Source organism: Hemitrygon akajei, chromosome 8, assembly GCF_048418815.1.
Source record: "Hemitrygon akajei chromosome 8, sHemAka1.3, whole genome shotgun sequence".
NCBI classification, from domain to species: domain Eukaryota; kingdom Metazoa; phylum Chordata; class Chondrichthyes; order Myliobatiformes; family Dasyatidae; genus Hemitrygon; species Hemitrygon akajei.
Window position 1 is genome coordinate 144,447,995 of NC_133131.1, and position 17,248 is coordinate 144,465,242.

Below are 17,248 nucleotides of genomic sequence, written 5' to 3' on the forward strand. Positions count from 1 at the left end.
GTTTGGCACAAAGGCCCTAAAAACATTTACAGTATTCTAACTGTTGGGTGCAAAATAGCTCAGAATATTGGGAAATTAGAGAAGGTGATAAGAATACTTCTGGATGACACCAGAAAAGAGCATATATCCTTACTGGTAAAACACTATTTAGCCTGAAATCTCCATTTAACTAACCAAAAGGTTAGAGGATAAGTCTTTAACATACAGTGAAGGTTTAATAATCATCAAGAACATCATTAAAATTTCAGTGCTGGAAATCTAAAATAAATAATTTAAATACTCAGGTCAGTTCTGATGAAAGGTCTTCATCATGAAAAGACTGACTTGGTCATTAATGAATCCAAAAACAAACTCAAGAGAAACTTAGTTATTTAAAACATAGAAGCTGAAGCAAAGTACATAAGATGCAGAAGAAACAAAAAGAAACACTAATGACTTTGCATGGAGTGCCACAGAATCTGTGTGTGGAACAAATATCCTAGTAGTGACTTAGGTGGAAGAGGATATCTCGTCTACACTCCATGACTGAAATGAAACACCAGCAAAACGGTATTCACCATTGTCAGAATGCCTTAACAATAATTTTTGAAGTTTCTCTGTTGTCCTCAGAGAAATCTAAAATACATTTTTAACCAGGTCATGCAATTACTATCAACTTTAGGGTTTCATGTCCAGATCATTTCAACATCAAGTTATTTTGTCCTATGGGCTGGCAGATCTTTGCCAGTGCTTACACATTACTTCCTGCTCCATCTAACTCATCTCAACTATTCAATATCTTTCATGCATTAAACTTCCCTGTGGGCTTCGAAACAGTTCGCCTCAACTACTTCCTGTGGTAATGGTTTTAACTTTCCAACCACAGAAGTAACAAAAGCTTCCTTGTTCCCCTGGAAGTATATTTATGGCAGCGAGTTCTAAATTCTCCAACAATGACTCTATATATTTTTCCACAATTAACTTGTCCATAATTTTGAAAATGCTATCAGATCTCTTCCTGGTCTTCCCAATCTTTGTATTCAAGAAATCATCAATCCCACCAGCTTTTAAGTCTTAGTTTAAAATAGCTTTAACATTGTGATTACTTGGTTGAAACATATTTGTTGGTCTGTCAAACTCTTGGCCTTATCTCCCCCTGTATCCTCAAGCTTCAGAAGTTCTTTGCTGCTTGTGTGAAACAGGAATGCATTTCACCACTGGATTCAGAGAAATCTAGGAAATCTCATGCATATATAGCTAAAAAATTCAACAAGTAGTTAAAGGCAACTTGTATAGCAGCCTTTCTTACAAAGGGTTCATAGTTTAAGAATAGGGAGTTTTTGTTACAGGTTTCCCCCGCTATCCGAAGGTACAGCGTTCCCATGAAATAGTCCGTAAGCCAGAATGTCGTAAAGTGAAGCAGCAATTACCACTTATTTATATGGGGAAAATTTGTGAGCGTTCGCAGACCCAAAAAATAACCTACCAAATCATGCCAAATAACACATAAAACCTAAAATAACAGTAACATATAGTAAAAGCAGAAATAATCTGATAAATACACAGCCTATATAAAGTAGGAATACTTTTCTGCAATTATTGCAGCACTGTCCACCGTAGCAAAAATCTCACGCAAGAACTCTTGGCAGAAAGACTCGGCGCAAGCACTCTCGGCAACACTCACGGCAAAAACACTCGGCGCAAGCACTCTTTCCAGTAACCTTTAAGCTATGAAGCTGCCAAATCATACCAAATAACACATAAAAATACACAGCCGATATAAAGCAGAAATAATGTATGTACAGTGTAGTTTCACTGATGATGATGTGTTAGGCTGAATCGTCGGAGGTTGGGGTGGTGGGAAGTAGAGGACACTGGGGTGTCATCTCAACGTCGTCTGTTTCCGTCAGGGCAGACAGGTCACCTTCTTCTATGTCTGCCTGCCTCGATGTCGAAGGTGCTGTGGCTGATGTGGAAGGCTTGAAAATCGATAGTATGCTTGACTGCTTAGCCTCGTGCATTTTTCTATCATAGTTCTTTGTAAGCACTCAAACCATCCTGCAAATATGCCCTAAACCTACGTAGCCTTTCAAAATTAAAGTCATACTTCTCTGCAATCATTGCAGCATTGCAATTGCAGCGAAAATCTCACGCAATTGCTTCACGTTCGGTTCCTGGACGACTTCACTTTCGGGCCATTCGCTACTGTGTTGGGCTTCAATTATTATCCTTTCCTCTTCCAATTGCATCAGCTCTTCATCTCTCAGTTCTTGGTCATGGGATGCCAAAACCTCTTCAACACCATCTTCGTCAACTTCCACAAACTCACTATATCCTTACTTCGTTCACCATGATCGAAACGCTTTATTATGTCTAGTTTTATGCTGAGTGTAACACCTTTATGCGCTCTTTTAGGCTTTTCTGATACCTTAAAATTCGTCTTGTTAACGGATGCACAAAATAAATCGAGATAAAGCACAGATGCTCACAGGCACGTGTTTAAGCAATGCCGGCTAGAATGCAGTTCCGGGGGAGGAGCTTGGCTGCTTGGGGCACACGCTGCTTTTTGCGCACTACCTTTTTAGCGCGCTGCCTTTTCTCGTAACAGTGAAAACACCTTCTGTTAGCAAAAACAGGTAACTAATGTAGATCTTTCGTAACAGCGCGGTGTTGTAAAGCAAACGTTCGAAAAATGGGGGACCCCTGTATAATTGTATAGGGTGTGGCAACTGCACACAGTTTTGACCCATATGTATGTGGGGGGGGGTGTCTATATAGAGAGAGGAAGAGGGAGGAGAGGAGGGAGGGGGGAGAGGAGAGGAGGGAGGGAGGGAGAGGGGGAGAGGGAGAGGGGGAGGGGGAGAGGGAGAGGGAGAGAGAGAGATAAACATAGAGATGATAGCATTATAAAATATAAGATGTACCAGGCTAATTTCTGGGATAACAGCATGGTCACATCAAGAGAGGTTGGGCAATTTTACTCTGTATTCCTTGGGAGTCAAGAATGAGGGTTCATCTTATTCGAACATACAAGTGACGGGGGGGGGGGGGGGGGGTGGAGGGGAGAATAGAACTTGACAAGATAGATGTTGACAAGTTTCCACTAGTGGGAAAATCACAAACCAGAGGATACAATGGGACTAGTTATTTAAAACTGAGGTGTATTTTTAAAAAATCTGTCCTCAGGGGATACTGAACTGCTGGAATTCTCTGCCTTTGGGGATGTTGAGGCCAGATCACTAGATATATTCAACGTTGAGATCAATATTTGAAAGCTCAAGGAACTGAGGGTATGGAGAACTCACACAGAAGAGGAATTGAGGTCAGCTTGTAACAAATTGAATCATGGGTCAGGCTTGAAGGATGGAGTGGGTTACTCTGGCTCCTATCTTCTGGTATTCTTGTGTGCTCTTGGATGGAAGATTCAGATTTCAGTCAATTTGTAGTGGTGGCTCTACAAACAACCAAAGAAGCCAAATCAACACACCACAAAATGCTGGAATAACTCAGCAGGCCAGGCAGCATCTATGGAAAAGAGTACAGTCAACATATCAGGCTGAGACCCTTCCACTGCCTGGCTTGCTAAGTTCCTCCAGATTTTGTGTGTCTTGCTTGGATTTTCAGCATCTGCAGATTTCCTCTTGTTTGAAATTAATTATATTTATAAAACTGGATATGCTATGTGTGGTCTGAATACACAAGCAAGGCAAAACAAAGTTTTGAGTCCATTGCTCCAAAGTTTTGCTCCATAGTTTGAGTCCATTGGATATCTCACCTTCTAAAATCACCATCAGTTACCGTACTTTATGCAAGCTTAATGGACTGCACTGACTGTAGCCATGTAACATGCACATTCATACCTGAGGCACTTAAACTCCCTTTAAAAACATCCCGAACCATGACATTCACCTTTTTGCAGCACAGTCTCATAATCTAATTCCACTTCAAATGCTCAAACCACTGTGACAAATATCAACTTAACTGCAAGAACATCATAAAACTACAAAAGCAGAACTCTGTTTTGATTGTGTCCAAACTGTTAGGTTAAACAAATATTATGAATTTTCAATGCACAACTTTCAATTCACCTTCTAAGCTCCACGTATCCATCCAGGAGTCTCTTAAAAGACCCTATTGTTTCTGCCTCCACCACCGTCACCGGCATCCCGTTCCACACACTTACCACTCTCTGCATGAAAAACTTGCACCTGTTATCTCCTCTGTACCTACTTCCAAGCATCTTAAAACTATGCGCTCTCATGCAAGCCATTTCAGCCATAGGGAAAAGCCTCTGACTATCCACATGATCAATGCCTCTCATCAACTTATACACCTCTATCAGGTCACCTCTCATCCTCCATCGCTCCAAGGAGAAAAGGCCTAGGTCACTCAACCTATTCTCATAAGGCATGCTCCTCAATCCAGACAACATCCTTATGGATCTCCTCTGCACCCGTTCTATGGTTTCCACATCCTTCCTGCAGAGAGGCACAGTACTCCAAGTGGGGTCTACCAGGGTCCTATATAGGTGCAACATTACCTCTCGGCTCCTAAACTCAATCCCAAGATTGGTGAAGGCCAGTGTATCTTATGCCTTCTTAACCACAGAGTCAACCTGTGCAGCATTGTGTAGGCAGAAGAGATTAGTTTAGTTCGCCATTTGATTACCAATTTAATTGGTTTGGCACAACAAAGGGCCTGTTCCTGTGCTGTATTGTTCTATTGTTCAGATGCAGCTTTATCATCTCCTAATGGCAAAGCCAAAGTTCTCCTGACTCATTTGATCACAATCCACTGTCAATTATAAGGCATGACATTCAAGTATTTGTACTTACTTGTGACTGTGAAACTCTTACATTCTCTGACCCAATCACAATAATATAATAGTCTTCATATCTTGGTCTATCATTTATTCCTGATATGCTGAAACCCTAAGAAGTTTTCAAGGAGTTAATATTTAGCACTTAAGTGTCTGGAAGCACACTTGCAAGGAAGGTATATTCCAAACCACAAATACATTGTTATTGTGCTCTGAATCGAGCTCCAACAACTGGTAAACATCTACTCAACGTATCTTTGGATATTTCACTTGGGAAGAAATAAAAACAATTAAGTTTGAAACAAACTACTGTTATACTGAGGCTACGTCCACACTAGACCGGATAATTTTGAAAACGCGTAAAAACTATAGGCATCCACACGAGGCGTTTTTGAAAATACCTCCGTCCACATTAAAATGGGTATTTGGGCAATTCTCCTCCTACTGGGCATGCGCAGGACACATCTACAGAAAACAAGCGACATGTTTGGTGTCGAATCTCACCGTGAAAGTGCGCGTTTGTGCAGTTACAGATAGAAAAACTTAAAAGGAAATTGCCAAACGATGGACAGCTGTTGGCTCTCGCACAGAAGGACTTAAAACTATAAAAAAACAAATACTGGAGCATATGGAGGCAACCAACAGGGAGTTCACGGACAGTATGACCCAGCTGACGACGAACATTGAAAAACTGACTAACTCTGTTACATTAATAAAGCACCTTGTTAAATGTATAAAACATGTCTGCATCAGTGTTATCTTGTATTTTCATACAATGTTACATTAGGTTGTTACACATCTATTGTCAGAGAAGTACTTGCATAAATAGGTAAACCACCTTCATACAAGCAAGGACAGAAAACAGGGCAAAGTGAGTACACTTATTTATTCAGTAAGTTATGGGTCAAAGTATTTGGTGAGTACATTTCTAACTCTTCTGGCTTCAGTCTCGTTGCCGTCTGTTCTGAAATTGTTAGGTTGCGTTCAAGAAAACAATGAAATGCTGTGCTGCCACCAGCATCTATTCCGGCACGTCATGACAGTGTTTTAAAAAATATCCGGTTACCCCGTCCACACTACTCTGCCCAATCGGCATTTTCAAATTTACACACTCTGGAGGGCATTTTAGAAAAGTTCCATTTTTGGGGGAGGAAAACACCGTTTCAGTGTGAACGGAGGGTCAAAGCAAAGAGAAAAAGCTTCGGTTACAGATTTATCCAGTCTTGTGTGGATGTAGCCTGAAATGATCTGTATGGATAGCAGGCAAAACAAAGTTTTTCACTGTCCCTTGATACACATGACAATATAACCTTAGAAGATAGCTGAACAGTCTCCAGACTCAGGTCTTCACTGTACTGTTCAACTGTGCAGACATGAAAATGAATGGATTTTCAATTGCAAATCCATCCGTAACAGACTGACTTCAAGAAATTGGATTGGGAGCAAGATTGTTCCCCACTTTTTATTGTTTATTTTATTGCTGGGCGGCATGGGCCTTCAAGCCACACCACCCAGCAAATCCCAGACTGCAGACTAACCCGTCTTTCCTTGTTCCAACAAAGCACATTGTTTCAGGAGCAACAGTCAAACAAAACTGCAATCTACTCTACTGTAGATTACTTGCAGAAATGAACAGTTGCCTGTAGCTAAATATTGGCCACTGGCCCCAACTTTACTCTGTTTTAACAGTTTTTACTTTCTGCACCATCAGAATGAGAATTAACATTACTTACCTAAATGATGTAGTTTGCTGTTTTAAGCAACAGTACAATGAAAAGACTGTGAATCACAAAAATAAATATAGTTAATAAAACAGGAATATAACAAGTCAATGTTCACGAGCTGTTCAGAAATTTGATGGCGGGGATATGTAGGCAAGTAGGCGAGGATCATAGCTGCCTTCCCTCAAAACTTTGAGGGAATTGTTTCCACCTTGAATGGTAATAGTTTTCAGAGTAAACATCTGAAACCCTGCCCAAGAATTGGTGGCAAATATATATCTCTGCAATGAATGCACATAGTGAAAAGGATTAATCTGTTTATTTTTCCTTGTACTGCTAATTGAGGCATCTGGTCTTAGATTGCATCTTCTGTAAAGGAAAAGAGATCATGCAAAAGCACGTTAAAGCACTGCACCAATGCTGAAGTGGACATTTTTCAGACAATAAAGTAGATACTCAATACCATCGTCATTAAATGAACTTTTTATCGTTGATCCTACTCCCACTAAAACTTGCTTCAGAAACTACTGAAAAAGATGACAGACCAATTAAACTGTGCAGAATCTAGCTGGACCTGTTTATCAATTGATAACAAATGATCATTCAGATAGACAGTGACTACATGCAAGGCACAGCTTTGATATAAGATGAAGCAAAAGTTTCCCTGATTACCAAACCAACCAGTTTAACATGCAGAATGAGTTTCATTATGCATATTAGTTTGTTTTCTTCAGGGCAAACTAAGACTTGAGATCTTAAATTTATTACTTGTTCCTTCAGACTAACTTGCCCACTGAAAAGAAAAGTAACTCGAAGTCAGCATATTCTAAGATTCAAATGTTCATTTATTATCAAAGTACACAACTCTGAAATTCTTGTTTTTCAGATAGCCACAAAACCAAGAAAAGAACAGCAGCACAATCACTGACCCCCAAACCCCCTTCCCCGTACAAAAAAAAGAACAAAAACGGAACAGGCACATCGACCCCTAAATCCATCTCCCCGCATACAAAAAATGTAGAAAGATGGGGTGAAAAAAAATCACAGTGTAGCGATGTGCTACACACAGCGCTGAAATAACGACACACAGTCGGTAAGTCGTTTCCAGACTAGTTTATTCAAACTTCGCGGTGCTGGCATTTAATCCCTAGCGCCTGCCCTCTCCAGGCGGAAATGACGTCAGAGGTGCATTACCAAAGTCTCTCCCCGCGCGCTGGCTATTTGTGAGCCGGTTCCCAGACGTACAAGAGGCTGTCCTGGTGGCCAGCCGCCATAGTCATTAGCGGCTGCTGGCCCTGGCCCTTGCAGGGTGGGCGACAACGGCGGGCTTCTGTGCCGCACCGCTGGTGGTAGAAACACCACTGTTCACTGTCCTCCTCACTCCTGCCTCTGTGTTGTGTACGCCCCCCTGCCGGGCCTGGTCTGGTCTGCTGCTGGGCACATGGCCTGGTAATCTGACCGACGGACGCCACGCTCTCCCTCTTGGCTTTCCACAGCACGTCTGCCCGGGCCGCCACCTTCCAGGGGTTGCTGAAATCTGCGTCGGCCAACAGCAGATGTATGTCCTCGGGCAGTCGCTCTAGGAACACTTACTCGAACATGAGGTAGGGCTTGTGTCCATCAGCCGGGGACAGCATCTCATTCATCAATGCTGACAGCAGTCTGCCTCCCAAACCGTCCAGGTGAAGCAGGCGGGCACCCCACTCACGCCGTGAGAGGCCAAAGGTCCCAATGAGCAGCACTTTGAATGCTTCATATTTGCCTTTTTCCGGGGGCGACTGTATGAAATCTGCAACCTGGGCGGCCGTCTCCTGGTCAAGGGCGCTCACCACATGGTAGTAACGCGTGGAATCAGAAGATATCTGCCGAATCTAGAACTGGGCTTCTACTTGGCTAAACCACACGCGTGGTCGCAGCGTCCAGAAAGTCGGCAGTTTCAGCAAAACTGCGTGAACAGATGAAGAGGCGGTCATCTTTGGTCCAAATCCTGTTTGGACCGTCGGGGTCACCAATGTAGCAATGTGCTACACACAGCGCTGAAATAACGACACGCAGTCAGTAAGTTGTTTCGAGACTAGTTTATTCAAACTTCACAGCGCTGGCATTTAATCCCTAGCGCCTGCCCTCTCTGGGCGGAAATGACGTCAGAGATGCATTACCAAAGTCTCTCCCCGCGCACTGGCAATTTGTGAGCCGGTTCGCCTGCACAGAAAGTGGGTCGCCACAACAGAATATTTTGCCATCAGCCACAATCATTCTGCAGAGAAAATAAACAGCTCTACATTCACAAAAGTGGTCAAAGCTCTTCCAAAAGCCAATTGATTGAGATCTGATTGAATTTAATCAGAAATGGGTTCATCTGGGTGGGTTAGACCATAAGACACAGGAGCAGAAGTAGGTCATTTGGCCCATCGAGTCTGCTCTGCCATTCAATCTAATCCTATTGTTCCAGTCATCCCACTTCCCTGCCTACTCCCCATACCCTTTGATGCCCTGGCTAACCAAGAACCTATCTATCTCTGCCTTAAATGAACCCAATAACTTGGCATCCACAGCTGCTTGTGGCAACAAATTCCATAACTTTACCACCCTCTGACTAATGCAATTTCTCCGGGTTATGTTGAGGGGAGGGAGTAGAAGAGATGGAATGAAGAAAGAAGGAAAAGTTAACCTTCAACAAATTAATAAGTGCATTAATGACTTCAAATCTTCCCCTGGCAAAAACAGTGCCATACACCTAAACCCAGCCGAGACATGCTTGCGTTCTTATAATAATGACACACATTTATGCAATTATGGGATTAAGGCATTCAGAACCATTATATACCCAGCACAAGCTGGAAAGAGCGAAGACAAGATTCACAAAAATGTCACCAGGACTGGAGGGCTTGAATTAGGAGAGACTGGATAAACTGGCTTTTTTCCCTGAAGCGCAGAAGGCTGAAAGGTGACCTTATAGAAGGCATACAAAATTCTGAGGGATATGTATGAGGTTGATTATAAAAGTCTATTTCTCAGTATGGGAGAGTCTAAAACTTAAGGCCACAGATCTAAATGAAGAAAAATAAGATTTAAAGGGATATCTTTTTCCACAGAGAATGGCAGGTTTATGGAACAAACTGCCAGATGAAGTTGTAGAGATGTGCACAATAATAACATTTAAAAGACATTTAAGGCAGCTGCATGTGGCTGATAAGGATGTGGACCAACACAAACCAACAGGAATAAGCTTGATTGAGAAACCCGGCTGGCATAAACTAGTTGGGCTGAAGAAACTTGCTTCTATTCAGTAGAAAGCATTGATGAGTTACTTTAAAAATTCAATCAAATCCTGGCACAAAAATTATTTCTTATCAATAGAGTCTCATAAGAAAACAGAAGATTAGGCCATTTAGTCCCTCAGACCTTCTTTGCCATTCAATTAGATCATAGCTGATTGACTCCAAGCTTCGCCTCTTCTCGGCTAGTTAAATGGAACCCCAAAATATCATCTTTCAAATATTAATCTACTTTATATTTAAATACATCTAATAATCCCTCCTCCAACATAGAGAATTCCAGAGATTCACAATCCTATGAGGTGTTTCCATACACCTTTGTTTTAAATGGACGTCTCTCATTCTTATAACTACACACTTTCATTCAAGTTTCTCCCATTACTGGTGAAAGCACAGTTATCAAGGAAAACACATAATCCAACAGTCTAATCTCCTAAATACAAACAATGGGATTTGCTGCATCATATTCATAAATTCTCAAACCATTTATCCCATCATTCCAACTGCAGAACTGTTCATCAGAAAGCACATCAACATTCCATGAGGTCCAAGTTCTGAATAATGATAAGAAGGTATGAATAATTGCAAAGAGAACATATTAAATCCATTTTGGATGTACCAGCATATGAAACACAAATTGAACATTTAAAAAGCTCAGTTAACTAATACTGTACTTTTACACCCGGACAGCTACCTGTACAAATCAGTAAATGGGACAGACTAGCTAGCCTTCTAAAGGCACCACTTGCACAATTACCATTGTCAAATCAACAGCATAACCAAAATCTGAATCAAGGTCAGATACAATTCAACAGGGAACTTTTCAAAAGGCCATTTGAAAGGTAGACTTCGCTTCATTGTTCATAAATGCTTCCTAAGCTGTTGAGTAATTCCAACACATTATGTTTTTATTTCATTGACAAAGGATGCCTTAAAGTTTCATTATACCTCTGACAGTTACCAAGGAGAGGAATTATGTCACGATATCACAATTAGTGCCTGTGGCGAATCTCAAGGGAGTATTTCAATTCCGAATATTATAACAAATTGAATACCACAGAGAAGCAGTGCTCTGACTCCAACACCTCAGATGGTGCTAAGGTTAATTTCACACAAACTTACTGCAAAAGCACTCCTCTACCATCACAAAGGATTTAAGCATGAAGTTTTTGGTAATTTTTTCTGAGTCATGCTCTGAGTCACATATCACATGAGCTTAGTTTGCATCAGTAATCCGGCACTCGCTACCTTATGCCAATATGCAGAAGGACCACCACACTTCCAGATGCTGTCCCATCAAAACGTCAGCACAGGATCCACAAGTAGACAAAAAGCAGTGGCATTTTTTTGAGAAGTTCCTTACATTTTGTGTGGTCTATAGTACTCAAATGAGGAAAAGGTTACTTTCAGTATATGATGTGATATTAATTTTGCTCCCAATGAATTAGATGCAAGAGATCCTGGTTCACAGGCGTTCAAAATACAGTTGTGCTGGAAAGTTTGTGAATCCTTTAGAATTTTCTCTACTTCTGCATAAATATGACCTAAAATGTGATCAAATCTTCACTGAAGTCCCAAAACTAGATAAAGAGAGACCAATTCAACAAATAACACTAGAAACATTATAATCCTTCATTTATTTATTGATAAAAATGATCCAATATTACATGTATTTGTTGGAAAAAGGATGTGAATGCTTGCTTTCAGTAATTGCTGTGACCCCCTTGTACCACAGTAGCTTCAACCAAACATTTCCAGTAACTGTTGATCAGTCCTGCACATCGGCTTGGAGAATTTTAAGCCATTCCTTCTTACAAAACTGCTTCAACTCTGGGATGTTGGTGAACTTCCTTGCATGAACTGCTTGCTTCAGGTCCTTTCACAACATTTCTATATAATTAAGGTCAGGACTTTGACTCGGCCATTCCAAAATGCAAAATTTCTTCTGCTTTAACTATTCTTTGGTAGACCGACTTGTGTGTTTAGGGTTGTTGTCTTGCTACAAGACCCATTTTCTCTTGAGCTTCAGTTCACAGATGGATACCCTGACATTCTCCTGTAAAGTTTCTAGTACAATTCAGAATCCATAGTTCCACCAATGATGGCAAGCCATCCTGGTCTCAAGGCAGCAAAGCAGGCCCAAACCACGACTTTGCAGCCACCATGTTTCATAGATGAGATAAGGCTATGCTAGAATGCAGTGTTTGCTTTTCACCAAACAGAATGCTTCTCATTTTAGCCAAGAAGTTCTATTTTGGACACATCCCTCCACTGAATATTCTTCCAATAGCCTTCTGGCTGATCCACATGGTCTTTAGCAAACTTTAGACAGCAGCAATGTTCTTCTTGGAGAGCAGTGACCTTCTCCTTGCAATGCTGCCACACACACAATTGTTGTCCAGAGTTTGCCTGATATTAGACTCATGAACTGACATTAGCCAATGCAATAGAGGCCTGTAGCTCCCTTGATGTTACCCTGTGGTTCTCTGTAACCTCCTGGAATATTACACGCCTTGCTCTTGGAGTGTTTTTTTGTCAGTTGACCATTCCTGGGGAGAGTAACAACAGTGTTGAATTTCCTCCATCTGTACACCATCTGTCTGACTGTGGTTTGGTGGAGCCCAAACTCTTTAGAAGTGGATTTGTATCTCTTGTCCAGCCTGGTGGGCATTTTTTTTCTGAGTTCCTCCAAGATCTCCTTTTATCGAGGCATGGCCCACTTCCAAAATCCTGTGTGGTAAAGATCAAGCTTTGATAGTGAAGACCCAGGTTTATGTTCTTTAAATAGGGCAGGGCCTTCCACACTCATCCGATTGTCATCCCATTAATTGAAACACTGGACTCTAATTTCCCCTTTAAATAAACCGCTAATACTTCTTCCAACAAATACATGTAATAATGGATCATTTTTCTCAATGAGTATAATTTTTTTTGTTTTAATATTTAATTGGGTTCTCTTTATCAAGTTTTAGGACTTGCATGAAGCTCTCATCACATTTTAGGTCACATTTATGCAGAAATAGAGACAATTCTAAAGGTTACACAAACTTTCTAGCACCACTGTATGTTCCACAGCTTCAAACATCAAAAGTTCATGGTTTTATCTGGCACAGATTTAGTTTTATAACTGCTCATATTTCATAACTGCTCAGTAATTTCTTGTTAAAAAGATCAGGAATTATTATGCCCCTTCACTTATGTAAAGAAACAACAGAATCCATTCGATCCAGAACAGAAAACACTGAGTATGTTGAAAAGTTATTAAGACATGTGAAACTACTGTCAGTGGCACGAGGCAGCTGGGACAATTGCAAATGCAAAGGCCTATATATCCAATGAGAATGCAAAAATGCCCAAAGTGTTAACAATGGGACTAAAAGTGTCTGACAGTTCAGAAAGGCAGAGCATCTGAAAGCTTAGTGATGTGCCTCAGGATCACAGTTTTGACTTTAGAACCTTTTCAATGACATCCCTAATCGTTCACTCGAGATTTCTTGATAAAGGGAAAAAAAAACTTTTGAGTCTCTGAAGTATTAAAATTTGGTTTGCTGACCAAGCTGTTCCATCCACATGTTGAACATAAACCCCAAATTCTGTCACAGCAATTTAGCAATGTGGGCTGCAGCAGCACTGTTCTAAGCAAGTGAATTTGAGGCATGGCATTTGACAGAAGTCATTTAAAGTCAGGAGCATGCCTGTTCCAGGGCATAAACATCTGAGCCCATTAATATTTCTCCAGGGATAATGCAGTTTTTTAGAGAGTTTTCTCCGTATTCAACCTGGCAACAAACACCAAAAGCACAGACAACATGAAATCACACTCATTAGCTGTTAGCAGGGTTAAAACAAATTGCTCGAGATGAAGCCAAATGAGCATTGTTAAAATGTGGATGCAGAACAATCTGCCAGAAGACAACACAGAAATGAACAAATCACATGATTCCCAAAGAAACAATACTCAAATAGCATACCCCAAAACGTTGGGAACAAAGGAATGTGGGAGTCCAATTCACCCCAACTAAAAGATATGCAGATTTCTTAGAAAGGCTGATAAACTGTTGACTGTCAATGTAATGCATATTGAATATTGTTCTGACTCAGCTACACAGTACTCAAGTGACCACAACTGGAGTACTGCATATGGTTTTAGCCTTTCTAATTTAGAGTATTCTTGCTTTGGAGTTTGTGAACACTGGCTTCAGCTGATTCTTTGGCTTAGTTTGGTCACGTAGGAAGTTAAATAGAAGGAGTATTTATGGAAGGAGTACAATAGGAGCATAAATACATTGAAGTATTTAAGGAGAGGTGACCGCACTGAAAAATACAAAATCCCAAAGAAGAAACTGACAGGATGAATGCCAAGAGGATGTTTCACCCTAATGCTGGTATCTTTCAGAAAAAGTGTTTGCCTGTTAATGATGGAAATAATGACTATTTCTTCGTGTGAGGGTCCTTGGAATTCTGTCCCCAAGTGGCTGTGAAGACAGAGGCACTAAATATCTTAAGGACAGTGATTAAGACAAATGTAAGACAAAGAGGTCAAGGGGAATGAGCAGGGCACGGAAAATGATAAATGTCAAATTTAGTTCAGTTCCTGTGATCTCAATGAAAGGCAATGCAGGGTCAATGCAATGCTCATGTTTTTTTTTAATGATAGCTGTTTACAGAGCTCCAAGATGATGCAATGATAGTTTATTATTAAAAAAAGATCATATTTTAGAAATATCCATTGAAGTTCAAAGTAAATTTATTATCCAAGTACATATACATCACCATATACAACCCTCAGATGTTTTCTTGTGGGCATACACAATGTCCAAGAAACACAATAGAATCAATGAAAAATTGCACCCAATAAGACAAACAACCAATGTGCAAAAGACAACAATCTGTGCAAATACAAGAGAGAAGAATTAGCGATAAGTACGCAATATCAAGAATATGAGATGAACAGTCCTTGAAAGGGAACAGTTCAGTGATGGGCCAAGTGAAGTTGAATGAAGCTATCCACTCTGTTCAAGAGCCTGATGGTTGATGGGCAAAAATTGTTTCTGAACCTGATGTGTGGGTCCTGAAGCTCTTGCACCTTGTTCCAATCCAAAAATTTGATTATTTTTACATAGAGATATTAACTGCTTTCTATAGTAGTCTAAAAGGAACACTCTTAATTTCATTTCTCATATTTATAAAGTTCCACTAACATGACTTCATGCCAAATCAGTTCTAAATGAGAATAAGTTTGTGCAGATCAGACATCTCTCTTGTTTTTTATTGAACTTCAGTGCAATGCATATTGAGTTAGGTAGCTTTGATTCAACTTTACACAGCACTTTGAAGACCACAAATAGAGTCCTGAGTACAGGTATCCCCCGTTTTTCAAACGTTCGCTTTACCACACCTCGCTGTTACGAAAGATCTACATTAGTTACCTGTTTTCGCTCACAGAAGGTGTTTTCACTGTTACGAGAAAAGGCAGCGTGCGCTGAGCAGCCAAGCTCCTCCTCCGGAACTGCATTCTAGCCGGTACTGCTTCAACACGTGCCTGTGAGCATCTGTGCTTTATGTCGATTTATTTTGTGCATCCGTTAGCAAGATGAGTTCTAAGGTAGTGGAAAAGCCTAGAAGAGCTCGTAAGGGTGTTACTCTTAGTGTAACACTAGACATAATTAAGCGTTTCGATCGTGGTGAACGAAGTAAGGACAAAGTGAATTTGGCTTGTGGAAGTTGACTAAGATGATGTTGAAGAGGTTTTGGCATCCCATGACCAAGAACTGAGAGATGAAGAGCTGATGCAATTAGAAGAGGAAAGGATAACAATTGAAGACCAACACAGTAGCGAATGGCCCGAAAATGAAGTCAGCCAGGAACTGAACGTGAAGCAATTGCGTGAGACTTTCACTGCGACTGACAACGCTGCAATGATTGCAGAGAAGTATGACTTTAATTTTGAAAGGATACGTAGGCTTAGGGCATATTTGCAGGATGGTTTGAGTGCTTGCAAAGAACTATGATAGAAAAATGCGCGAGGCTAAGCAGTCAAGCATACTGTTGATTTTCAAGCCTTTCAGCCACAGCAGATGACGAACCTCGACCTTCAACATCGAGGCAGGCAGACATAGAAGAAGATGACCTGCCTGCCTTGATGGAAACAGACAACGAGATGACACCCCAGTGTCCCACCACCCCAACCTCCGACGACTCAGCCTAACAAACCATAATCAGTGTGCTCACTGTCTTCCTGATTCCGGTAAGTGAAACTACACTGTACATAATTATTAATACTTTATATAGGCTGTGTATTTTTATGCGTTATCTGGTTTGATTTGGCAGCTTCATAGCTTAAAGGTTACTGGAACGAGTGCTTCTGCCGAGAGTGCTTGCACCAAGTCTTTCTGCCAGAAGCGCTTGCGTGAGCTTTTCACTGCGATGGACAGTACTTCTACTTTATTTCTACTCAAAAGTATTTCTACTTTATATAGGTTGTGTATTTATCATATTATTCCTGCTTTTACTGTATTTTACTGTTATTTTGGGCTTTATGTGTTATTTGGCATGATTTGGTAGGTTATTTTTTGGGTCTACAAACGCTCACAAATTTTTCCCATATAAATAAACGGTAATTGCTTCTTCACTTTACGACATTCCGGCTTACGAACTGTTTCAGAGGAAAGCTCTATCTGCGGATGGTGGGGGAAACCTGTACAGCTTTGGCCTTAACATTTAAAATAATATAATTTTTTTATTTAAAAAGGCTCCAAAGAAAAGCAGCAAAGTAACTGGTGTGTGGGGAAGAAGTTAAAAATGAACAGGACCTTAACTAGCCTGGCTCCAGGCTTTGTATCACATTTGGAATGCAGCTCAGCCAGTTGAGCTTCTGTGAATTGGTCAAGGGATCCAGTTCTCCTTTAGTTATGTACACATTTCATAGAGAACCCTCCAGCACTGATTACACTTTAGAACACAAGTGGAGGATCAAACAATACTGCTCACAAAATTAAACCTTGATCACGAGCTCTTTTGTTGATCACAAAAGGTTTTACACGACTGGATTATACAAACAGAAGAAACAATGCAAACATTGTGGTTCTAAGTCACCAGAGAAGAAGCAAGATATTCAATACAGACTTTGAACCAAAAGCTAAACTAGACACAGCCCATTTTTGTGAAAACAAAAATTCTGCAAATGCCAGAAATTTGAAAAACACAGACTTCTGCAGGTCATTCATTTAGAATTTCCTTGTCTCCTCTCAACCTTATTTCTGTTTGATCTTTTCAGCATTATTGACATTTTCTATTTTATTTTACCTATCGAACCTGGGCTAAATCACAATGTTAACAATGCTGGTTTAAGAGTAAAAATTACTCAAGACAGGAATATATTACTAAGTAAAATGGCTGATATGATCAGAGGGAATCCTAAAACATTAAAACTGTTTCTCTTCCCACAGACG

General features: G+C 40.6%; 1 protein-coding gene across 5 annotated transcripts in view; it reads right to left on the reverse strand.

The window, feature by feature from the left end:
- LOC140732326 (partitioning defective 3 homolog) overlaps positions 1-17,248 on the reverse strand; it is an 838,958-nt gene that overhangs the window by 739,490 nt on the left and 82,220 nt on the right. The gene's annotated exons all lie outside the window — the stretch shown is intronic.